The sequence below is a fragment of the Notechis scutatus genome, chromosome 5 (genome assembly GCF_049901735.1).
Source record: "Notechis scutatus isolate UNSWTSFEM ecotype Mainland chromosome 5, rNotScu1.2, whole genome shotgun sequence".
Lineage (NCBI taxonomy): Eukaryota > Metazoa > Chordata > Lepidosauria > Squamata > Elapidae > Notechis > Notechis scutatus.
The window spans coordinates 83,743,225-83,769,301 of NC_142013.1; the positions used below are offsets into that span (position 1 = coordinate 83,743,225).

The following is a 26,077-nucleotide window of genomic DNA, read 5'->3' on the forward strand; positions in this document are numbered from 1 at the left end:
AATTAAGCAGACCTGCAATCATTTATTCTTAATTTTAAAAAAAGATGTCAGTGGGACATATCACAGCATGCTCTAATGTCCATATTCAAGTTCCAAAGCTGGACTGTTGAAAATAATGAACAAGTATTGTGAACCTCAAATGAAAACATAACAATTTTCTATTTGTTAAATGACCCTGTTTTTTGCTTTTTTTCAAAGGCTCTTGTCCAAATTTGAAAACAAATGCTGCCATTACAATATTGAAAAGGAATGGATTTGGGCTGCTGAACTGAGCTCAGCTAAAGGTAACAAACTATAAAACTATGAATATCTTCATTTATCTGATTATTCATTTATCTGATTATACCTGGGCTGTGGTCTCACTGGGTGTTCTTTAGGACTGGAATAACACATTCGTTTTAAGGCTGAGGAAAACAAGGCAACAGGGAACTTGGAAAAATTGCATCCCAGGATTGTAGAAGATTGAAGCACATCTTCCTTCCCATAAAATGGAGGATCATATATGTCTTCCAGCAGCGGATATTTCTGTAGCTAGGGTCCCACTGCAGCACTTTGGAAACACACAAGGCCAGGAATAGACAGGACCAATTTGTACAACTCCATATACATATAGTCTTTTCTGCCTCTTTTTTCTTCCCCTCCCATATTTATATCTGCACAAGGAAGATTTCTAACCCTGCAGTTGCTGTGGACACTATCAGTAGGCATATTGGAAAGCCAGACCGATGACAATTGTGCAATTTACAATGCATCCTTGAAACCCAGCAACTGCAATACAATCTATAAAATACCTTCTCATAAACGTCTTCAGAGAGGATCTTAATTGCCGTCTGATTTACTACACGCTGAATACCTTCCCTTTGTGCTTGGACAAATTTTGCTGCAGGAGATCTTTCTTTCTTTCTTTTTTTCTTTCTTTTCTATTACACTTTTATAGGCCAGCTCTGCATGGCTGGCATGCATTTACTAGCTGCATAATTGGTGGCACAATTCTGCTCTCCTAAACATTGTTATCAGTTAATTAAACTTGAAATGCATCTTTGTTCCATAACATGTTTTGTCAGACTGTTTTCCTTATTTATTTATTATCATAAAATTTTTATTTTGTGACTGGCAGATTCTCAGTTCTCCAATAATAATGTAAATCAAAACATAAGTCTTTAAACTTCATGCAATTTCCTTTTGGTCTCAAAATATGAAACCAGATGTTTCTGGCACGCTAAAGATGCTTTTCATCTTTTTTTAGACATACTTGGTTGAGTCAAAGTGAATGCATTTTGAAAATCAACTTATGAAAGTTAAATTTTCTTTGTTCATGTGGGTGTAGTCTGGTTCATATTGCTGTAGCAGCAGTAAGAGAACTTTCAGATAACTCAATGAATGCCATTGAAGAATCAAACATATGTGGATCAGACAGCAACAAAAGTAGTATTAATAACAGGCCAATTTAAGAATTATGCATGTTTAAACTCTGCAAAGCTATAGAATCTTGAGAGGTGGAGGTATATATTAATATTACAAAAGAGGAGGAGGGGGAGGAACTTTTTGTGTACAATTTTATTCTGTGTATTATTTTATTTTGTCCCTTGCTGAGGGTCCCCAGAAAAAAACAGCTTTGTTGTTTATGGACTCTAATTTTAACAGATATTATGTTAAGCTTCTGAATGAACTTACCTTCAATAAAAATAATTAAAAAGATAAAGCCCTAAATGAGACCGGATCAAACTATGATATGCGCTAGGTAATATCATGACTCAGAATAAACCACCTTGCTATCGATGTAAGGTAATTTTGGCCTAATAACAACAGTCAAAACCAATGCCAATGCAATCAGTTTTAGGTGTGTCCGTATAAACATATGCAAGAACAATATGTGATTTGTTTTGGTTCCTGATAGAAGATAGATAGATAGATAGATAGATAGATAGATAGATAGATAGATAGATAGATAGATAGATAGATAGAAGTTTAATAACACATTAAGCTCGTGCCAAAACAATGAGGGAATCTATAGATACTCACAAGAAGAAAGTTAGGGTTATTTTTGTTTCTGAAGTGCTTCAGCCTTCATATCCCATTTTTCAATATTTTCTTGATTTACTGAATAAGCGGATGCTTCAGTAACTTAACAACAAAAACTAGATTTAGGTGTGTTTCAGTCCAATGTTTTCAATTACTTTGGGATAGTTGTGACTGTAGTAGGAGGAGACTGTAGGACGAGGCTGTGACACCACATGCTTGAAATCAGGATATTTTGTTTGGCTGGCCTGCTCCATAAATGGTTGCAGACCGAAGTGGTGGAGTTCATCCGTTTATGGTCCTTTCATCTCTTTCCTCATCCAGGAATTGATTATTAGCTAAATTCTTGCATTTAGAACCTCAAAGGCAATATCTTTGCTTATGTGAGCCTGCATCTGCATATGTGCCCACTCAAGGAGATTATCAGAGATGTGAGTTGGTTTTGTTCCTAATGTAAGATTAGATCTGATATGGCTACCCATGTCCAGAAAGATATTTAGAAGTCTGTTATATCCACCCAACCAACAACAACATATTCCTAGCACTGGTATAATGGCTCGTCTTCCTTTTTCTCTCTAGTGAGGAAATTGTCTTTTTTTCTAGCCAAGGAGAACTGGCATGTGGAATGATACCACATAGTGGGGACCTGGTTCTATATGTCAAAAAGGTGGGGAGGGGCAATTTGATCAGAAAGGTCAGAAGTGTTAAAGCTGGAATAGAGACAGCCAAGAGTTAGCATCCAAAGTCTCCAAGACTTTTTTATTATTATTAACATCTAGACCAGTGGTGGCTAACCTTTTTGAGCTCTCGTGCTGAAAATTGCGGGTGCGCTTGTAAATGTGCCAGCACCCAGAAGGCAATGCATGGAGGCCCCCACACTCCCTGCACATGCACGCATGATCCCCATGTGCCATGCCTCTCTGCACATATGCGCACGATCCCCCTGCACGCCACGCATCTCTGTGCATGTGTGCACATCTCCCGCACACCCCTGCCTCCTGTGCATGCACACCGGATACCCGACAATCAGCTGTTAGGCGGGCAGCGCATGCACAGTGGGGCTCTTCCGGGCGACCTCTCGCGTGCCGGCAGAAGTGGCTTTGCATGTCACTTCTGGCAAGCGTGCCATAGGTTTGCCATCACGGATCTAGACAAAAGCCAGGAAATGGTTTGAGAAACAAGTGAATAGGGCCAGCAGTTCTATAGCACTGATTAGATGTTGGTCACAAAGGAATGAAATAAAATTGTCAAATATCCAAAGGCATCAAGCAGCAGGATCCTACATCGTTCACAAAAGTTAAATGCAAGTTTTATAGAATCAGCATCCCATAAAATGTTTTATACCATTACTGTAACTAATTATTAAAGAGTAAACATTAGAATCCCTGAATGGCAACAGGATCTCAAGGAGTTTACCTTAATTATGAAATGTTCCATCGACATTCTTGTTAAAAACACACTGTTCAAATTTAACATTAGCCACATCCATTCATCATAAACATATAGCTTTCCCACTGAAAATATTTTAAATCTGATTTTTATTATATCAGAAAAATGACTGTTTATCTTGTGTGTGTCACATATATACTGAGTATATAACATATATATCAGGACTAGTTCCTAGAGTTTTGAAAAACTCCAGAACATAGACATGTACAGAGCCTTCTCTTTTTTTCCTCTTTTTTTTTCTTGAGAAAAAGTCAAATGCAACATAACAAATGTGTAACTGGCAAGATACCTGCATTATATAAATCTTCATGTTGAGAAGTTTATGACATTTTAGTTAAGAACTTCACTCAGTTTGACGAATTTGGCAGCAGCCAATTATGACATTAAACAGGTCATAGAGTCTAACCTAAATCTTTAAGTTATTTCTTTTCTGAATGATTGATTTGAGCCTTTCTTCTCCAGCTCTTCATCCACTGCATACTGAATCTGAAAGATTCAGCCCTTTTAAACTTCTCAGTTTTCATGTAAACAGCTATGCTTGCTTTTTATTTCTCTATTGTCTCCGGTTGTGTCAAATAATCAGTCCAAAAAAATCAAGACTTATAGGAGTGGATACAATTACCTATAAAGATACCTACAAAGATTATAAAATGCCAGATAAATTACAGTTGCACAGAAAGTGAAGAGATGATGATAGAATATGTCTTCCTTTCTTTGAGGCTTTATGTAAATGTTTGTAAATAAAAATATCATGATGGCATGGCCCTCTGGCTAATGATCAACTTCCATAATACTAGACTGAAGATGAACAATAATGCTGGGCTGGGCTGAGCTGAGCTGGGCAATGAATGATTGAAAAGGTTGTGGTCTAAAGATAGGGCAGTTTTTCTTCCATAAAAAAAATCTTAAACCCATCTCCAAGTACATACCCTTCTCAATTTACCCTGTAGCAATGGTCTTCTTCAATTATTCACTTATGAATGTGCCAAGAATAGTACTGATAAGTGGACCAAGAATGGAATGCCCACTTAGTGGTCCTATCTCTTATTTTCTTATTCTTTGAAAGTACTTTTAAAGAAATGACTGCTTATTGTCCATTTATTTCTGTTCAGTTTTTTTCATCTGCTGAATCTTGATGATGATTCTTCTTGTTTGTGTTGCAAATGTTACAAACTTTTAATCATGCTGTATTGACAATTGAATTCTCTGTAGCCATTCTGCAGCTGGCATGGCATTTTCTGAATTATTATAATTCCCTTGGCTACAAGGCATATACAATGAGTACAGATCACTATATGAGAACAATTTGGTCTCCCTTAAGACTCTACTATTTTGCTGAAAGCTAGACTGGATAATTCTGTCCTAAAAACTCTTAAGATTACCATGTCTGGGCTACCAAAATCTCTAGCAGTTTCCCCAATTTTTGCAGCCTAGTTCTGTAGTGCTAAATTCTATATGGAAGTAGCAGAAAAAGCCCTCAGTCCAACCATGCCAATGTTTTAATGCCCACTACCATTCCAATGCATTCCTTCAACCTTAGTAGTAACCCCCAAAAATAATATTAATATTTAATTGATTTGGTTACATTTTTTGTCTTGCTTTGATTTTTAGGGACCTTGTCCCCTAACAGCTTGGCCACCTACAAGCCACTCAAAGGGAGCCATTCAAATGGAGACACAGCCTTCATCTGGATAAAATTTTCCAGTCTACTTTGCCTTGGGGACTGTACTTTGTCTTGGACACTGTATTTTTTGCTACCTGTCTGGAATAAATTAATGGGAACATCTTCATGATGCCATTCCTATGCCATGTTTGGACAAACACAACACTTCCCATATCCAGTTTGCTAGAAGTTTATTCAAAAGCAGGAAGATGGTTGAAATGTTCATAGATCTCAAGAATTAAAAAAGGGACATCAAAATCAGATAATACACAGCCATGGCAAAACTGACCTCTCCCTCTCCCCACCTATCTATAACTGTATCTATCTATACGTACTTTAACTAAATTTAAGTAGGAATGGTTTCCCTATGTATCATCCATCACACACCAAAGTAAGTTTAGACATTTGGAATACTTGTTGTTGTTGCTTTAAAAAGAACTAAAAGGTTAATCAATGATGGAATTAAGGCAAATATATGAGTTCCAAGATAATGTTTCAGGATCCAATCAGGATCAATCACCGGGACTAGAGATTTAGTCTTCTTAGCTTTTGGACTTGTGCTGGAGCCCATCCTAAAGGAACTACCACAATGTGTGCTTTGGTCTATTCTAAGCATCACATAAATACTATGCATATAATAGCCCAAATAAATGATCATAGTTCCGTTCAGATTTCTTGCTCTAGTTCTCTATGAACCTGGCCTGCCTCCAAATATTCATTATGCAATGAGAGAAAAAGGCAGCAATTTTATTTTGAATATGCAGGAAGGACAATCATTGGTAGCCACCACATTGCTTGGGTCCCCTGCTAGGTTGCTCATTCCTTCTGGCTTTTTTGTATCATCTAACAAAATGTCAGCTTTCTGAGTGAATTTCCACTTGCCCTCCTTCAAGTATTTCTTTAAAACTTGGCAGTTCCCTTGGGCCTTTAGTTAAGATAGATGGGATGGCCCCCTGAGATGACAATGGATAGGGACAAATGCCTTTATCCCCTTGAATGTTTCCTTTCTATGTCTGTTTGTCATTTTTATGGTACTATTATTCTTTTAATATTTTGTAGCTCCCCCAAAATTACTTACTCTTTTGAAGAGTACGTTTGGAGTGGGCATCCTCACAATTTATCACACCTCCTATAGCCCAGTGATCTCCAGAATCATTAAGCAACAGTTCTCATCCACAGAGCCTTGGTCCAGCACTTTGGAAGAGAAGCAGATTATAAAGGAAACTTTGGTGAAATATCAAAGGCATATCAGTGCCTTTGAAATATCAGTGATAGCCAACATCGAATCTTCAAGCCTGGCCACAAAGGACCTGTCTTCTGTCTCCTGGAAATAAGGATCATCGCTCACCAAGGAGTAAAGAATGGACTCCTAAGTCTTACAATGACATACAGTATGTGAAAAAGTTATCGGGATGCTTGATGAAGGAAAGTCCCTACTGTCACCTCAGGGACTGCAAATGCTTTTAAACAGTTTTGCAAATTTCTATTTTTGACATGGGTAAAATATAAACCATTCTTAGCAGCTAATTTTATTAGCACTGTAGTACTTTAAGTAGAAGTAACTCACTCTGTTTTAATCACTTCCTTTTGCTTTCTCCCACTTACGCTCTTCCCTTTGAATCTTTTGTGCACCTATATATATATATATATATATATATATATATATATATATATATATATATATATATATATATATATATATATATATATATATATAGTGCTACTTTTATAGGCATCTATTATCCTGCTTTGTACTTTAATATATACATTATATATATATTATATATATTATATATAAAAGTACAAAGCAGGATAATAGATGCCCATAAAAGTAGCGAAATTTTCCATTAGGATAATCTGTCACCCATTTCCATTTTTCCCCTCTTCCTTTTCCAGGGAAAGAAAGCATAATCAAAAGCCTAAATGACAAAGAGTTGACAGTAAGATTCTGTAGTAAATGATTCCAGAGTTGCTGGCCTGCGGAGATGCTGAAGAAGTCCCCAGCAGACCTGATTAATTCCAGTTTCTCCAGCTGCCGGGGGAGCAGAGGCTAAGCAGTTTCACAGAGAGGAGCCTATTACCACGACGAGGCTGAAATAGATCTAATCAAGTCACAGCCGCTCCAAAGAAAACTTTACAGGTTTAGCTCACTAAAGTAGTGCTTTAAGATGACTACAAAGGATCATGGGAGTCTGAAATCATTTAGGCTTTATTGTAGCTTAAGGAGGGTTTTTCTTTCTCTCTTTCTCTCTCTCTCTCTCTCTCTCTGTCTTTTTTCTTTTTTCTTTTTTGCTACTGCTGCTGTGTGGTTAGGCTACACTAATTTACTAAACATGACAATGATTTCACTTATGTATGACATCGCTGGCATAAGCTTCCATTTATTTTATTTTATTTTTTATTCTCCTTGTTACTATGATCCTTTTCCCTCAGCAAGATTTATGACTATTTGCCTGGTGGGAATCCCTCCATCTTTCTAAGAGCGTTCATAGGTCTTACACATGGCATAATGTCTGTGTGCCATGACACAAATTACAGAATTTTCACCAGTAAAGGCATCACAAGAATGATATGCAACATGTCAGTCATATCATTTGCACGATAATGTGCAAGATGTCACTGCCCTTCCACCCCCCATGGCAGGTGCCCATGGCAATACATGGCCCTTCAAAAATTCTCTCACTACACCTCCCATCATGTCTCAGAATTAGCCAGGTGAAGCTGGTATTCAACACAGTGGAATACAGGTGCTGCTGTACCCTAATTCTTTTGCAATGGGATTACAACAACATAAGACACTTTGTGGTGTGTAATCTTTGTGATAATAATAATGATACTGGGCACAATTCATCTGAAGATAAAGATGCTCAGTTAAGTTTCTCAGTGGCAGAACAAGTAAATCTGTGAGATTAAACTGCATCACTATAGCTGGAACATTCTCAGCATTCATATATTTACTCATATTTTAATATTACATAATTTAAGGTAGACTTTGAACAATGCATGATGATAAACAAGATTTAAATGAGATAATATTTTAGGGAAAGAGAAATAAAAACAAATTACTATTAAAGGGGATGGGTTATTTGTAAGTGGTGGGGATATATAAATCAAAATTTGCTGGTTTTTTCAGTGATTCTCAACTTTGGCAACTTTAAGACACGTGCATTATGCTGGCTGGGAAATTCTGGGAGTTGAAGTCCACGTTTTTGAAGTTCCCATGTTGAGAATGTTGAGTTAATGTTGAGTTAATGTTAAGTTCCCATGTTGAGAATGTTGAGAAACACATGGATATTGCTAACTTTTACATATCGTTCCATATTTTTCTATTGGTTATATTAAAAAAATACTGGAAAGGCTTATTCTAATTTCAATATCATATGGTCTTTTGTCACAACTTTAACTTAATATGTATTTTTAAAATAATCTACGCTACTGTAGACCATTTCCAGTCAAGCAACCATATTAAATGCCAAATTTGGTTTACAACTTTTTCCAGTAGACACTATTTTTTGGGATACATGTTTCCCAAATATCAAGTTTGCATGAGACGTTTTGACCAAAGAGTAAAGAAACTAGTGGAATCCATTCATCTTATTGATGCCATTGCAAAGTTGATGATGGCAGTTCAAACCTAAATGCTAATAACTGAAATGTATATCATATTTCTTTTACATTCCTAAGAACTTTGGCTGAAGTTTTCAGAAATTTCCCTATTTGTAAACTCCAAAAGAAATCTTATTTAGCCTGTTCTGATGGAGAAGGAGCTACAATTTATTCCTACCACCCAACAAAAACTAACACATGCACGCCAGACTCTAATGCCTTAACTCCCTAATTCTAGAATATAGGGTCTAGATCCAAACTAAAATATAAACCTAAAATGGATTATTCTTATTAGCTCTAGAACCTGTTAAATGAATTGCATGTATAATTAAAATTTATAGAAAAAAGAAGAGAGAACAACATAGTTTGTGAAAGTACAATATGTTTTCTGCAAGTTTTAAAAGTATTTCATTTCCATACAACAAATTTATTTTTATATAAATTCAAAAAGCAAAATTTTGCATAGATTACATCCTGCTTTGTCTGTAGAATGTATGGTATTTTGCTGCAGCATTTGCAGTTGATTTAATTGTATCTATATTTGGAGAGAAGCACACAGCAGAGACAGATTTATATTCCCAAAGTGCCTGTTAACTTTTTTAAATAAGTAGACTAATATCTTGTGTCCAGAGTAGTAATGCAAAACACAAGCACACAAACAAAATGGCAAAAATATGGAATATTGTTTCTATCTGTCTCACCTAAAATTACTTGTATTAGGAAAACAAAACTATGGATGTGTGTATATATAAATTATTTATATTCATATATTTAAATGTTTATACACACACACTGATACACACATACATATAGTATTAGAATATACATATACTGTATATCTAATTAATTAAGAAAACAAAAATGAAAATATCAGTGGCTTACTGAATCATAAAAATATTTTTATAAACTTTTCAAAAACTCCATTGTCTGAACTATACATTTCAAAATTAATCTTGAATTAGCTCTTAAAAGTGTTTGTGTGTCTTTAATTATGCAGAATGTACACAAATTTAATGAGTTTTTAAATATTAAAACTATTCTCGGTTGTCACCACTGTGAGCTCTTAATTTACAGAGCAATTAAGTCAGGACCCTCATTTATCAGTACATGTGTGTTTGTTGAAAATGTAGTCAGTTTTTATTAATTGATGCTATAGAAATACTGAAGTAAAATTAATGTGTGTGCTTCAGAGGTCGTGCCGACAGGACTGGGTAGCTATCAAGGAGCAAGACGTGAGATAAATAAGTAACTGCTATTTCGTGATTACACTGGAGATATCAAGTATTAAGAGGAACAGAAGGGACAACTTTATCCAAAATTCTCATGAGCTCAAGCTTCTTCTGTGTAGGTGCTTGGCAAGCATTTCTCATGATCAGAAAAGAGAAATATCTAAGATTTTACTCTGGTTATTAAATTCTATTCACCACTCATGTGTTGAATAACAGTCACCATAATCCCCAGACAATAGGGCCATTGGCACATTGGCTAGGACTTATGGGTATTAACCCAACAAATCTGGACTGAGAAGGATAGTTTCTAATGTTGTCATGTATGTGTATCTATAAACAATTTGCAATGTTTTTTGCTGTAAGGGCTTTCTTATGCTGAGATTAATTTGTGGCAAGAAGTGAAATTTCTTGCTACAAGAAAGAGGAAAGTCTGTTCCTGTTTTAATTTGTCTTTACACCATGGATACGTTAGAAGTGATATGTAAATGCTCTGTAGTAATCATACAACTTTTGAAGAGTTTGAAACAATTTTAATGTCAATTGATATTAACAATATAGTAATAACAACAGTGTTTCTCGAGTTTGGCATCTCTTAAGATGTGTGGACTTCAACTTTCAGAATTCCTTAACCAGCATTCTAGCTGGGGAATGCTGGGAGTTGAAGTTCTTACACCTCATAAAGATATCAGTATTGCAAAGGATCCTGGAGTCAATCAAATGCTTTGCAGACACATATACATACTAATATTGACATGATACAATATCTTAGTAATGAATGATGACTCAGTCAAGTGGTCCCTGTGATGGAATGTAGTGGGCCAGATTTCCGGGAAAGAGAAGGTGCACTTCAGAGAAGTAAGAGACAACTCAGTTCAAATAGTTTGTGTGAAAAAAAAGGGGTGAAGACAGCATCTTCCTAATAGTTCCCAGAATATATGATGTGGGGAAAAGATTGTTTTGATTTGTCAGGCTCCCCCCACCACAAACCAAGAAAGACACAAATCTTCAAGCAGGTTTTTTTAATATTGTTGCACATCTATAGACAGAGTCTTGCCAAACTGAAGAAGCCTATTTCCTACATCAAGCATATACTCTGGGAACTTTTAAGGAGGAGCTGTCTTCATTGTCTTTCACACAAATTTTCTGAATTGAGTTGCCTCTTACTCCTCTGGAATGCCCTCTTTTCCTTGAGGGAATGTGGTCTACTAGTTTCCCCATCACAGTTCCTGATGAAGAGCATAAATTTGTTCCGGCATTTTTCATGTACCTAATCGTCTTCACTGTAAAATGACAGCATTGGGCACTATCTGCAGCTTACCAGCACATTAAAAAGCTGGGCCATTATAGATTGCCCTACTGCCAGCTGTATATCCACAGCTAGGATGCATCTGCACTGGTATCTGAGAACAGAGAGCTGTGAGAAGGAATAGGAATAGTTGTGGAAGAAATGAGAGGAGAGATATGGTATTGGGGAAATCAAAAGAGATATCCAATGGGTTTCATTGGAGACAAATTCCTTGTGGTCCAATCACACTTGGCCAATAAACCTATTGTTCTATTCTGTTCTCTAAGAAACATACTTGTCAGTTCAAGAAAAGGTTTTCTGGCATCTTCCCAGACAGGATTAAAGTTGCTAGAGGACATCCACAGGACAGGACATCCACAGAGATAGCTGGATATTGAATTACTTGGAAGATAAGGACCCTGAAAATAAGTAGGTGCAAGGATCCTCCATTTTATTAAACATATGAAATCTGACCACTTGAACACAGCCAAAATCTAGGCAGTTTACAGAATTTATATAAGAAAAACAAGGTTCAAAATTAAAGTATGCTATTAAAATGCTAACAATGATACGAGGTACTAATTGATAAAGTTGTAAGAAGTGGCCTTTCTATCACAGGAAAAGTTACAATTGTCTTTCTGAGAATATTAAAAAGTTTGCTTGCTATCCTTGCCTTTTTCCTACCTTGGGCATCCTATAAAGCCAAGTCTAATTGGGAGGTGCATTCAATCCTCCAAAAATCTAAGGAGCCCTTCTTTAAACAGGTTGCACAACAAAGTTTGTTTTCAAGACAATATTATATTTCATGAGTAACATAAATTCATCTTGAGATTCACATGAAGTAACATGGACAAAAGGGTACTTACTTGGAAAAATTGGTCAAGTTTGATTATTCATGGCTCATTGGGGAATTCTGGGAGTTGAAGTCCATACATCTTAAAGTTGCTGAGAATTGAGAAACACAAGATTAAATGAAAGAGAATATGAGATCCTCTACCATTCATTTGCTTGCATTGTACGATATGTAGAAAAATTTGGGAATAGATAGAATGTACTCAGCTTGACACTTGGTATATAAGCCTTTCTGGGAAGAGGTTGTTTCAAAGGTAAAAGAGAAACTAACATTTAATTAAATATTATTTGTTTCTTACTTTCTGTGATCTATTATCTTTGTTCTTTTATTATTATTTTGAAATAGGAAGGCAGCTAGCTTATAAAGTAACAAGCTAAACAATCTTACCATTAATGTAGAAATAGAAGTGCAGCTTCCTAAGAGGAATATTCCTTTTCCACACTATTAGAATTGCCTTTATCTCCTCTAAGGTGGATGCTATTGGCCCTGCCTGTAATGTCTTCCCAGCGTAAATGATTTCTTGACCAAAGAAATAAAGCGATCATCTGTTCCCCACAGTTAAGGTTAAAGAAAATGCACCAGATTCTAAATCTCTGCTGCTAATGTTCTCTCTCGACTTCTGACCCACCTGAGCACCACTAAGTTTGATGGGACCATGCCAAGCCATCCTTTGTAACCCATAAGATGGTTAATATGCTCCCATTTCTCATTCAGACAGTCAACAGAGGGGGAAAAAGGCAGCAGGCCAACACATGCTGTCTCCAGCAAATGCTTAGTAATAAATTGCTCTTTTGGCAGGGCAGAAGACAAATTTTTCTTTCTTTCTCTTCCGTTTCTACTTCCATACTCCTGTGCTGAGGTGAGTGGTGAGAGATTCTTCCCCCCACCCCACCTAGGCCTGGCTGCCGATGCCCATAAATTTAGCCCCTGCTTCTGCCTGGGCCTATTTATGGGTCACTGATGGAATACTAAGGTGGATGCATTTTTAAAGCCCTGGCTTGATAATCATGGTAATTGATGTTTGGAGGGAACTGCTAGTTCTTAGGAGCACAGGGGTCTATTTCTCCCAGTGAGGCCCTGCTCCATATTATCAGTCCATTCCATTATTAAATATCACTCTTTTACCATATGTTTCAGGCTCCTTAATGAGCCTAAAGCAGAAATCGTCACCTCTTTCCCCTCTGAGCTTTATTTGCTTGTTATTAAACAATGTTATTGAGCTGCCTCCTTTCTCTGTGTTGCCAAATCTGCATCATTTCCGTTTTATAATTGTGCAATTAGAGCCAGCCCTTTGCTTTCATACATCAGCAGGACCTGAGCATGAGTGAACGAGAGAGGGAGGGAGAGAGAGAGAGGGAGGGAGAGGGAGAGAGTCAGATGTTCACTGAGAATCCAAATGCATCTTATGTTCATTAACTACCAGATTTTGCAGAATGGGAAGTTATTTATCATGATCTGTTTTCTACCTCCAGCTATCTACACCCCACCCCACTCTTGTGACTTCCGCAGTGACCTTGTGCTGTGTTGTTGAGTGTCCAATTTGCTTCATGATGTTACGTGCTTGCATAAATTGGAACACCTCTCCCTTCAATCTTTTTTCCCCTTTTCTCCCCTCCCCCCCTGCCCCAACCTTTAAAAGTACAACTGAATGATATTTTTTTTCCTACAGTGTACCCTTCCCTTGAAGCTAATAAGCGGGGCAATTTCATATACAAATTGCATAAATACAATCCCCTTCTCCCATATATACTCACACATATACTCTGCCTTTCTTTCTCTTGTGTGCATGTGCACGTGCATACACACACACACACACACACACACACACACACACACACACACACACTAAGCTGGTCTAAGCAGTGTATTAAGTAGCTGAAGAAAATCCATTCACATTCTGCTGTGTCGCTTTCTTCTCAAGTCATGAACCCATCACAGACTTTTTCTAGCTGTAGGTTGCCACGGTGAAGATTTACAATGCCAGTTATTCATACATCTGCCTTCTCTTTTTTTCCCCCCTTATTCTTAAATCCCTTGGGCGAGGGCAACCTTGATACTGAAACTCGTAAAATTCATGCAGGCTTATCATCTTTGGTGAAGGCTTCAGGCATGCATTACCGTATCCAACTGCCTGCTCCCGCCATGACAGAACTAGGCCCCATAGCTTTTCTTTTTAGCAGGGTAAAGGACAGGAAAAAAAGTACCATTATGCTCTTAAAAAATCCCGTAAAGCGTGTGTGTTTCTGTGCGTATGTGTTTCAAAGTTTTATCTCTTTCACTTAATGAATTTTAAATTTGCTTTAATTATGTTTGTCTCTAAGGAGTAGCATAAATTTAAACCCAAGCAGTTTTGTTGTTTAAAGTAGCCTCTAAATTTTGTGGAGTAGCATTCCCCTCTCCGCCTCCAAAAAATCCAGTCTTGGTTGATGTGCAGACTGCATTATGAAAGCAGACTCTGAAGTCCACATCAAAGGAATAAACCTGGAATGATTTTTCACATGCACATTTTAAATCTGTCTCTGTCTGTCTGTCTGTCTCTCTCTCTCCCCCCCCCTCCCCCCCTCTCTATCCCTCCCCACCACACACACACACACTCTCTCTCAGCAGCTTCTGGTCCCATTGCCAAGAATTAAAACTAAATAGTTTAGAACAGCTATTTTTTAAATATTTTGCAATTGATCAAATATTTTTGTTACTACATCGCATGTTTTGTTTATGTAATCATTTTCTCTTCTTCTAAGGAAGCCCTCATTAGATTTCTATATTTCAGACTGCAAACATTTAAAGGGCTCATTTTTGCACTTTTATCTCTGAGTTCCCTAGAAATTGTGAGAATTGAGTAAATTTTGATGCTTACTCAAAGATGCTTTTTCAGGAGGCAACTAGACTTTCTTGTTTTTTTCTTTGAAGATGTTTTGCTTCTTATCCAAGAAGCTTCTTCAGCTCTGACAGGATAGTGGGAAGGATTTATAATCCACTATCCTGTCAGTGCTGAAGAAGCTTCTTGGATAAGAAGCTAAATGTCTTCAAAGAAAAAACTAGAAAGTCCAGTTGCCACCTGAAAAAAACACCTTTGGGACAACCATGACCTGGATGACTGAGAATCTCTGCAGACTTTTGATGAATGAATACTGGATTTGATCATTTTTATTATTTGTTCCTGTTTTTCCCCTTGTTTGGTTTTTTTTTTTTTTTTTTTTTTGGTTAGGCATGGGAGATTGATCATTGAATGTACAGTCATGATTAAAGACTCAGATAGGATTGTGTTGATGTTTTGTAATAATGCTTTGTCTAGAAAAATGGATTGCATTCTGTTAATTGGCTTTAGTTCCTAAAGAACTCACCCAATCCTGTTCACAATATCCACATCAAAAATCTTTGTGTGTTTTAGCATGAAGATCTGAAAGGAACTTATAAATATACTAAAATGTTTTCAGAATTTGGGGATCCTGTGGATTCTGTTCCACAAGAATTTCTGAAAATGGGAAAATTTACATGAGTGGAGCCCCTGATGCTTTCTGAGTTTGGTTGTTTGCTCACAAATGTTTTATTACCCAACTAGGTAATATCATTAGTACAAGTGAGTGTGGGTTTTGCTTCCTGTTTATATATAGTAGCTTAAACTGTCAGGTTTGGGGGACAGAGCAGCTTATTCTTTTAGTTCATTGATTAGGGTGTTGTTTTGTGCTTGATTGTTTGTCCGGTATTAATCCTTGGTTGCTTGGACATTGGCTGGTGGCAAGACAAGCTGTTCTACCATGAACTACATATATTATTATAATTCTACTGAACGTTGGTAACTCACTTCAAAATCCCAATTGTTGGAATTATGTTTATTTGTCCTAAGCCACATTACTAGTTTTAGCTATAAAGTCAAATATAGCTTTAGGGACTTCAAAAACTTCTTTCAGATCTTCATATTAAACTCATGTAGATAAGTAGGTGCAGATGTGTAGGAATGAGCTTCAATGAATACCCAAATTTCTCCCCCAATTTCGGTCTTTGAGTATTACACATGAGTGAATGCATAGGGCATGATTATCTTATATCTGTTATCGTTTCTCATTCATGTCAATTGATGGAGCCACATATTTTAGTTTAGGCAGCTTGAAGGGATAATCTGTGATATCCAACATTTGATAAATAGAAAACAATGGATAAAGAGGTCTATCCCACACTTTCTTCTTCTTAGCTCTTTTTTCCCATTGTTTGAAACTTCTAGGCTAAAAGAAAAGTTGAAAACAGAGAGAGTTTTGGGTGTGAAAACTCAAATTTCAGTCTTTTCTTTTTGCATGTACCAAAAAATAGCATTAATAGAATATTATCAAACCAATCTGCTACTAAGTAATGGCATAAATGTATCTTCCCTGTACATATGAAAAAAAAATGAACAGAAAGAATTTAGAAGAAGGTTATATCGTCGGTAACATCTTCCTCTATTTCTAATCTCTATAGCATAAAATCATTGTAAATTGCATAAAAGCAGCATTCCCACGCCCAGAAGTGCACTAAGAATGGTTGAACAATTGAACTTTTACAAATTCTGATGTGAACTGACCTGATCTTTACATCTTGAACGACCAAGTTGTTCACATTTCACACTCCATTGAATCTTCTGAACCAATGCTGAATTCTAACCTTCCAGGATATTCTGTGGCATTTTTTTTTTATTGAATGTTGCAATTCAGTGTATTGAAACTAAGCCTGAACAATTGAGAATATTTTCACCAGTACAAAACAAAAGAAAACAATGAAGGTCTTTCTTTTTATATCATTTTGAAAAAATAGAATGTATTATTTATACAAAGTCATTAGCGCAGATGTGATTTTATAAATATTTGCAAGCAAAATAGACAGGCTCTGCCTTAAAGGAACTGAATATCTTAATCCTTTCCTCTTATTAAGCCCCCTCTCCATGTCAAAAGGAATTTATAATAGCCTCACTTGCCTACTTTGATCTTAGGAATATCATTGTCTACCAAATCATGCAGATTCATAGATCTGTGATTAATTATCATCAGCCATGTTGTTACTTCTGCAGAAGACTGAAAATTTGCCTACTTACAAAAGGGCTGGCATAGATGTTCAAGGCACTCATGAAGAAAACTTTTCCTGGATAGTATAGTTATCCTTTCCAGCATACTTGGCATTCTTCATAAAGTTTTTTTATCATACCACTTTACCTTTTTTTTTCCCCTGAAAAAAATGGACATGTCTCCCAACAAAATAATACACCGTATTTTGTGTGTGTGTCTCTCTCTCTGTGTGTATATATATTTACTCGGAGCCAAGCAGCACTAAAAGCCTCCAATACAGGAAACACAATGTTGCCAGCCAATCAAGACCAAAAAAAGCCACAAAACAGACAGAAGATATTAGAAACACCAACCAAGCAGAACACAGCAAACTCCAAGACCAATAAACACAGACCAAGACTCCCAACCAATCAGGATGAAGAAAAAACCATTCTGGCACAGCAGATGGCTAGCACCAAATTTAAAACAGAAATGGCTGTGAAAGTCTGACTCACAGACGAACACTATACAGAAGCCTGATGATGGCAGATGAGATTCTGCCGAAACGTTGCCAAAACTTTAAAAGCACAACTATAATGACGTGGGAAAATACCCGAACAAAGCTGAATACCATACATATAAATACCCACGAAAACTTAAGAAAACATTATATATTTATATATATTATGTAAGGAGAGGATAAGGACCTTACACATCCTCCCTTTGAAAAAAGATCAGACTCCAAGGGCTGAAGCTTTATATTCATTATAACTGTATTGTAATTACATCTCCATAAGAGGTGAGGCCAGAATTGTTGATTTATTTATTTTAGTTAAGGAGGCTAAATAAAATAAGCCTATTAATGCTTAGATGGGGAGTGGGATAGAAATTAAACCAGAGTCATTACTTCTTAAATGTATAGTATACTGCTGAATTGGAGGAGGAAGTAGGAGGTAAGAGGAAAGAGGAAGAGGGAGGAAGGATGAGGGATGAGGGAGGGCAATGGTAGGATTCAATTTTTTTTACTACAGGTTCTATGAGTGTGGTTTGGTGGGCATGGCAGGGAAAGGATACTGTAAAATCTCCAGTCAGAGATGGTATTTGCCAGTTCTCCAAACTACTCAAAATTTCTGCTACCGGTTCTTCAGAACTGGTCAGAACCTGCTGAATACCACCTCTGAGGGACAGGGATTGCAAAGGAGGAGGAGAAAGAGAAGGAGAAGAAGGAGGATCAGAATGGTTCTGGGTTTGGATGGGCTACATGGTCTATAATTATGGCATGTTCTCAATTGATATTTTAGGTGCTCTATAATAGTATGACTTGGTGGCATCTGAAGACCTATCTTTTCACCCAATCCTTCCCAGTGTGAATGCTACATATGGAGAAGTTTTTCATTTAAACACTAGTACAGAATGAAAATATAATCTAATGACTAATTGGAAAAGTATGCCGTTTAGAAAATCCAATGATCAGTTTATTCATTAAAATATGATACAATTTATCATACACCACTGGGTATGACATTGTTCATAAGAATGATAAAATAGTTTTATCTGTTTTCTCTTCTTCCAAAGAAATATAACAGAGCTAGCGAAAAAAAAGAGGGGGGGTATGAATAGTTGTTACTCACCTTTGTAGTATGCATGTGTTCATTTTGTTTTATATTTCTGATAAAAGTGATGGACATCCAGCTTTCCCTCTTCTAGTCTTACTTTATTTATAGCTATAGACAAGGGAAGAATCTGTATTTAGCTTATGGGTTGGCACAAGTTTGGCACCAAATTTGTGGCACAAGAAATGTAAATATAAAGATTAGCACATGATTCCTCTATTTTTGTTAAAGAAAGGAGAAATTCTTCAATAGTTTCTCTATGGCAGGTCTCCCTTAAGATGTGACCCTAGCCCTGTACTGAAAAAGCCCAATGGGCAAAGTTTTCTGATGGCACCTTTCAAGATTTAATTGAAAGTCAGAAAGCAGAAGATGGAAGCCATTAGTGAGATGATTGTATAGTGAAAGAAAAGAGTTTCATACCAAATCCTTGGTCGCTTTGTCACTAAATAGGTGCAAGAACATTGCATATTGCATTCCACCTCTGAAAACTTTCACTTTGAAAATTTTTTTGAATGTCATGTCTTTCTAACAAGAGAAGAATATTGGGAGAAAACAATAAGAGGGATTTCTCAGCCTACACAGAATTAAATGATCTGTTTTTCCAAAAATCTCAAGAAGAATATAAATTAAGATTATCAATCCTAATGCAGCTTTTAAATACATTTATGCAAAGGTCGATAACCTTAGCTTTTGAGCCACATGAAGCTCTGAATTTCACAAGACCAGTTCAAGAGATCTCTTTACCTCTTGGAAGAAGAAACTCAAGATCTACCAATGGTGGTAGAAAAATTGGAACATTTGTTTCTTTCCACTGTTTGCATTTCAATGACTTCTGCCTTTGGCCAAGCATAGCTCATTAGCAAACTGATCCTAGAGAAATCCAATGTCCATATCCATGCACTCAGCTATATTGCACTTCTGAATTTGTAAATCAGCGTATGCAATGCAACTCAGATTGCTGAGAAACTAAGGTTTAAGGTACTTTCTATAAACCACTAAGAGGAAGATAGGAAGATATAGTAGCCAGAGGCATCTGCAGGAAAGTCAAAATAGTGAAGATGATGGCCATGCTCACATGTTTGAAGTGAGAAACATAAAAAAGAGATGGAGCCTTGATTGCATTCTGGTTGCCTCCATCCTAACTGTTTTGAATCTCCTAGCTTTCTATTATCCCTGTTTTGATCAGAGAGAACTCTGAAAGTCACATGACTATGGGATGCTGCAATTACCATAAATACATGCCGGTTGCCAAGCACTTAAGTTTTGATCATATGACCGTGGAGATACTGAGAGAGTTATAAATGTGAAGACCAGTTATAAGTCATTTTCATGGGTGCCATTGTAACTTCAAACACTCCCTAAACAAATGGTTGTAAGTTGAGAACTACCTGTAATACCTGTAATAAATAATCAAACGTACACATCTGCCTATCCAGGTGTACAAAAATGCCAAATCCAGTCTGAACATCTGGGTGAGTGTGTGACAATCCATAATAAATAGAATCCCACATTTAGAAATCAATAATATGGAATTACACATTAAAATTGTAAATATATGTACTGTATACCTTATCAAGATATGGAAAATTATGGACATCTTTTAAAGTGAAAGAAAATTTTCATATGAAAATATAATAAAGTCAATAGATTCCTTTAGTGTAAGGTGTAAATAGCAGTTTTTGAAAGACATGTTAAAATGCAAAGGAATAAAATTATATAGGTAGAAGACTTAATAAAAAACAGTACAAGTCTGTTGTTTATTTAAGCATCTATAAATGTATTCTTTTGTTTGTTTTGGAAAAAAACAGAGCTGGGGAAAAGTTTACTGGTGGTCCAATGCATTTTGAACAAAGTCCTTTGTCAAGGGCAATGACAGATTTTTCATTTGTGCTAGTTAAATCAGTAGAGAGTATGGGACTAATGAACTGATTTAGACAGTTAAGCAGCTAAATTTGTCACTGCCCTTGACAAAGGACTTCAACAGAAACATATTGGGCTGCCAGTGAACATTTTCCCATCCACCATCTCTGTTTCACCTCTCTGCCCAGTTCTGTTGCAACAATCATGCCCATAACAACTACCTGTATCATCTCATAGAAAGAACTGTTCTCCAATCATTTATAGCCAAGTCCCACTATCTCACATTGTCCCTGATTAAAAATGTGCTGGAAGTTCCCCAAAAGATTTGCCTTCATTTTTGCTGGCATATTCATTGATCTGGCAAAACATGGAGCATCGTGAAAAAGCAACACCATCAAGTTGCCTTTTTACTGTCTTTTCATTCTTTCAATAAATTGCTATTCTCCATAAAAGGCATATTTAAGTACTGAAGGACTCCCAGCATTAGCAATTAATAGGTGCCATTATGCTAACTATCATGCAAGTTTAGGACATCTTAGATGCAAGATAAGAGATGAATAATTTGAAGTAATTTTCCTGTAATCATGCCAATCACTTCAGAAAAGTAGTTATTAAATGAAACAGTATTATGATGAATTATAGAACACCTATTGAATGTCTTTTCTCACAATATATCTATGGAACTAACTATGTTAGAAGGTGGCAAACAGAACCAATCTCTTTCTCAAGAAAATGTGCACAGTCCATACCATAAATAATGTCTTGTTTAGCAAACCTTGATTTTGAATGAGGCCTTGAAACAGGATTAATCCACTATAATTCCTCAACCCACCTATTTATTGTTTACCTTCTTCTATTCTTTAAAATAGATAATATGAAGTGAGTGTCACTGTTGAGGAGAACAAATTCTTCTCATTCAGCTTTGCTGGAGTGATTAAATATTATTTATCTAACTAAATGCTCAAAATGCATCATTATTGAAAGGAACACATTTAGTGCATTGGCTAAGTGAAATGCAACGGCACCTCATTTGACTTTTTAACATTTATTATATTGAATAAGTCTGTGCTTAATTAAATCAACTTTTTATAGTTAATTTAACATGATTCCATTTTACTTACAGAATCTGCATCAGATATTTATAGGAAACTGAAAGAAGATCCTCTAGAAGGCTAGTTCTATTACGTATTTCTATAATCTAATCAATTAGATACTTTGACTGTCCTGAAACTAGGAAGCTGGGAAGAGTGGGAATTTTAAAAAATTAAGATTGCACCTGGGTGCTCCCCCCCCCCCTTTCATTATTTTTACAGATAATGGCTATATTGCATTCATCAGCTTAATTTCTATTGTAAAAATGATGCATTATTTAAGGAGAGCCACTAATCTGCTTTTATTATAAAAGTAGCAGTAAGGCAGGAAAAGAGTGACAAATAATGATAATATATAGCACTATCCAAATTGCATTCAGAGATAAATTCAATGGATATCAATGGGACATAAGTGTGTTCAGGTTAGAAGCTGAATGATTTACATAGTTTAATCTGCAATAATAATCAAGACTATATTAAGATTTTAAAAATCAGTGAAGGGATTATTCTTATATCCATATTTATGTTTTAATTTTAATGGCTTTAATGGGGAAAAATATCTCCAGCAAGTATTTTTTGCACTCATTTCTTGTGTTTACAATCAGAATGTAAATGCATTTACCACACTTCTGCTGTTCCAGTAGAACTGTAATGTTCACCATGGATTCCTCATTCATTTCTGCAGACACAGTTGCACAAGTCTGCAAAGTTGTGGAATCTAATTTTTCAGACATAGATAAGATGCTTATTCTTCAGATTAATAAAATTCTGTGTGGGATCATGCCACACATTCGATCATGTTTTCTGGTCATCTAAAGTAAAGCCAGATGCACAAACAAGGCTTTTCCTTCTCTCTCTTCTTTGTGGGAAAGGAGTAATTCCCCCTCCTCAAAAAGGTCTAAATGTAATAATCTATAGAATAGGCCCAAATGTGATAGAATACCTATAGAATAAGCTCCAGATGATATAGTTTTCTGCTTAAGTCCTTAGACTCTGCAGCCAAAGAAAAAATATTTATGAATATGTCAGGGAATAAATTCCCTGAAGATACAAAACTTTTGCTCAGCTAGTTTGAGGGTCAGTCTAACAACTCTCCTTTTTGGAGTGTATCTGAAGACCAAATTATTCCTTTTATTTTTCTGCATGTGCAGATATATGTGTTTGTGCGTATGTATAATTCCAACCTTGAAAAGCTTTAAATATGCAGAGAAACAGCATTGACACTGTTGTAACTCAACCATACCAGATTGAATGGAATCAAAATAAAGCCTGGGCAATATCCACTGATGATAATAGATACTAGAGGAAAACAAACAGATTGCTGTAAGCATAATTTTTAAAAGAACATTCACAGAAATTGCCTAGCTTGGGACTAACTAAAAAAGAAGAGTGGGGAGATAAATCATAAAGCAATGTACTTTTTATTTGCCTGATCCCTCTTATGCATGCAGATGAATTTATTTTTCTTACTTTTGTTCAAACATTTTTTTAAAAGGCAATCACCCACCCCTGAAAGCAAAATAAGAATACAATACAAGCAAATTAAACGAATATACAGTGTATTCTCTCAGTATTACAGTTGTCATAGATTGTCAGGGTTTGCTCTGTTACGTATATAGGCTGTGAATTGCAAAGGATGTTGCTGGTTTAAATTCCCCCGAGTATGTGTCCATGATCACAAATTTGACCAAAGGATTTTTTTCATTACCCTGAAACATTTCCTTTCACCTCCAACCCCTAGGCAGGGCCATTGCCTTCCCTTTAGAGCAGAGAATATAAAGACATGGGGCCATCCAGGCAGCCTGTGCCTGACCCCCAAGGCCCTACTGTCAATCACCACCTCCCCATTTCTGCTCCCTTTCACACCAGGCAGCTGTACCCATCGCTGTCAACCAGGTAACAACCAGCAAACAATAGCAGCCTGAATGCCTGGTCTAGACACTCTTTTAGCCACTTATTGGCTGCTCTTGGCAGCTGTTGAAGCATAAATAAGCAGTTTGTAATCAGAAAGCTGACATCATTGCAGCTCAGCTGAGAAGGGGAATTGTTCCTGGCTGTGGGGCTGCGGGGTTTTTTTCCCCCCTCCCTCTCCCCCTTTCCCTGGCTTTCTCGTTTGGGGACAACAGATTCTGAGGTGGGATGTAAATTGTGCCACACTAAGCTGGCCTTTCTTTCTATTTGCAGAGCACAATTGATGTAAGTTTGTCAATCTCCGTGAAAACTGCCAGGGGGAGGCAGAGAAGAAAAAGGGAAAAAAGAAAAGAAAAAAGGGGAAAGGGGAAAAAAGAAGAAGGAAAGAAAATGGTTGAGGCCTGATGATCAGACAAGGAAAAATTCAAGAAATCTCTAAGTCCCTGTTCGAAAGATCAGGATACTTCCTGCCCAGCCTGTAGCAAATGCCAGAGTTGTATATTTAGATTCAGAAAGTCTTGTGAAGTGTAGAGTTGTTAAAGGCTTTAAAAAGACCACACACATAGTTGACAAGGTAGAAGGAAGAAATATAGCAAGAATATATATTTAGGAATGTTTTTGTTGTTGTTGTTTTATTATTAACTATTTATATGAAGACATACATGAAGTCTCAGAAATGTTAAGACCATTTCCTATAAAAACTAAGTCAAAACAGTCCACATGCTTTGCTTTTATTAACTAAAGAGTTGCATGTATAACACCAACTTGCGGTGACACAAGAAAAATAAGATAAGATTGTTTGCATTTGGACTTAGAGCAAACCTACCTCATCTGTAAGTTTCATTGAGTTCATCAATATTTTCTGTACATCCAAAAAGATTCTAACATTTTTTTTAAAAAAAGTACTTTCTATTTACCCCAACTATCAACTATTTGGAGAGTTTGATGTCAGCATTGTATTGGTTGAGTAATGCTTTTCTGTTTCAATAAATGAAGCATGCAGTTCACCTTCTGTTCCCTGACTGATTAATATAAGAGTCAGTGCAATGAATGTGTTTATTTGCAATTGTTCGTGTATGATCAACTTTCTACAAAAATCACTAGCTGACAGGTTTCTGAATAGATTCATGCAGTCAGATACAAGAACCCACTTATTTATGTTAGGAGGATAAAATGAAAAGGGAATATTGATACAGTACATTGATAATAGGGTTAATCATGATAATGAATTATAAATTCTCTCTGTTACATTGGAAATGCTGAATTCTTGTCCTGATTTCCTGATGTGAAGTTTATGCTCTGATCATTTATAATATATGTATATATCAGTGACTGAAGCAAAACATTCTCAGGACCGAATCCTGATTCAAACATCAGTGAGATGTTTGATGGAAGCAAGGAAGACCAGCCACCAACAGAATTCATTATACTTCAGAAATCTTTTGAGGTAACTTTCTCTCCAGTGTCATCTCTAGTGCCAATGAAAGGAAGACCAGTGCACAAAAAAGGAACTAACTCATCCTAAAACTGATAATTTGGCATTGAATTTCTCTGAGGGTTTTTCTAGCATTATTTTGTCATAAGTAGCAAGTGATTGTTGAGCACAAAGGCGCTTCAGAAATGCATGTTTAACAAAATGACACAGCAGATAATTGAAATTTATTTGCAATTTTCAAAGTACAATAAACACAATTCTCCTTTTCTTTTCATTAATAATCGCATGGCTAATGCATAACAATCCCTCTGCAGCTTTTACAAGCAAACTTGAGCTGCTGTGTTGTAATAGCTGGAAAAGTTAATGTAGCTTGAACAAGGTTCCTAATTGTTCCTGTCTCTGTCATATTTGTCTACTTGAATGGTCCTAAATACCACAGCGATTAATTACTACAGAGCAGGTATTACAAGATGTTATCGTCCTTCCCCAACTGTCTGGGTGAATGGAGAGAGAGGCAGTAGATTGCTATAGTGCTTCATCTTTGCACTTCCTATAAGGCACTTTAACCAGAAGATTTAATGTGTCAAAGTTAAATGCATTCTCTAGCAGATATTCACATTCTAATTAAAGATTAAGAACGTAGTACATTACACTGTGATTTGTCATACATGGCTTGTTAAATAGGAAACCTACAGGGATTTCCTAACATTTTATAAACATTATTCCGAGCTTTTAATGTGGGCAAAGCACACAATTATTCAGCTATTCTGCGTTAAGAAAAGTACAACAGATTGTTTTTGGATATGTCTGAGACCAGGTCCATATATAAAATAAGTTTTCTTAAATAATCCATCCAAAAAGAGCTCACTCAGTTGAAATGACTTGGTCATAAATTCTTCTTTCAGCAAAACATTCCTTTGACTTTATTCAGTTTTGCTATTTGCCACAGAGTATAAGTTGTTCTTCCCCCCCCCCCCCCCCTCTCTTCTTCCTCTCTTTTTAACATGTACATTTTGGCTCTTAGCTAAGCCTTGGCATTTTTAAACTT

General features: G+C 36.3%; 1 long non-coding RNA gene across 1 annotated transcript in view; it reads left to right on the forward strand.

The window, feature by feature from the left end:
• LOC148130554 (uncharacterized) overlaps positions 1-24,175 on the forward strand; it is a 77,917-nt gene extending 53,742 nt beyond the window's left edge. Inside the window, exon 4 of the long non-coding RNA XR_015749989.1 lies at positions 23,868-24,175. This is a non-coding gene — a long non-coding RNA (uncharacterized LOC148130554). The remainder of the gene's footprint in view (positions 1-23,867) is intronic.
• The last annotated feature ends 1,902 nt before the right edge of the window (positions 24,176-26,077 follow it).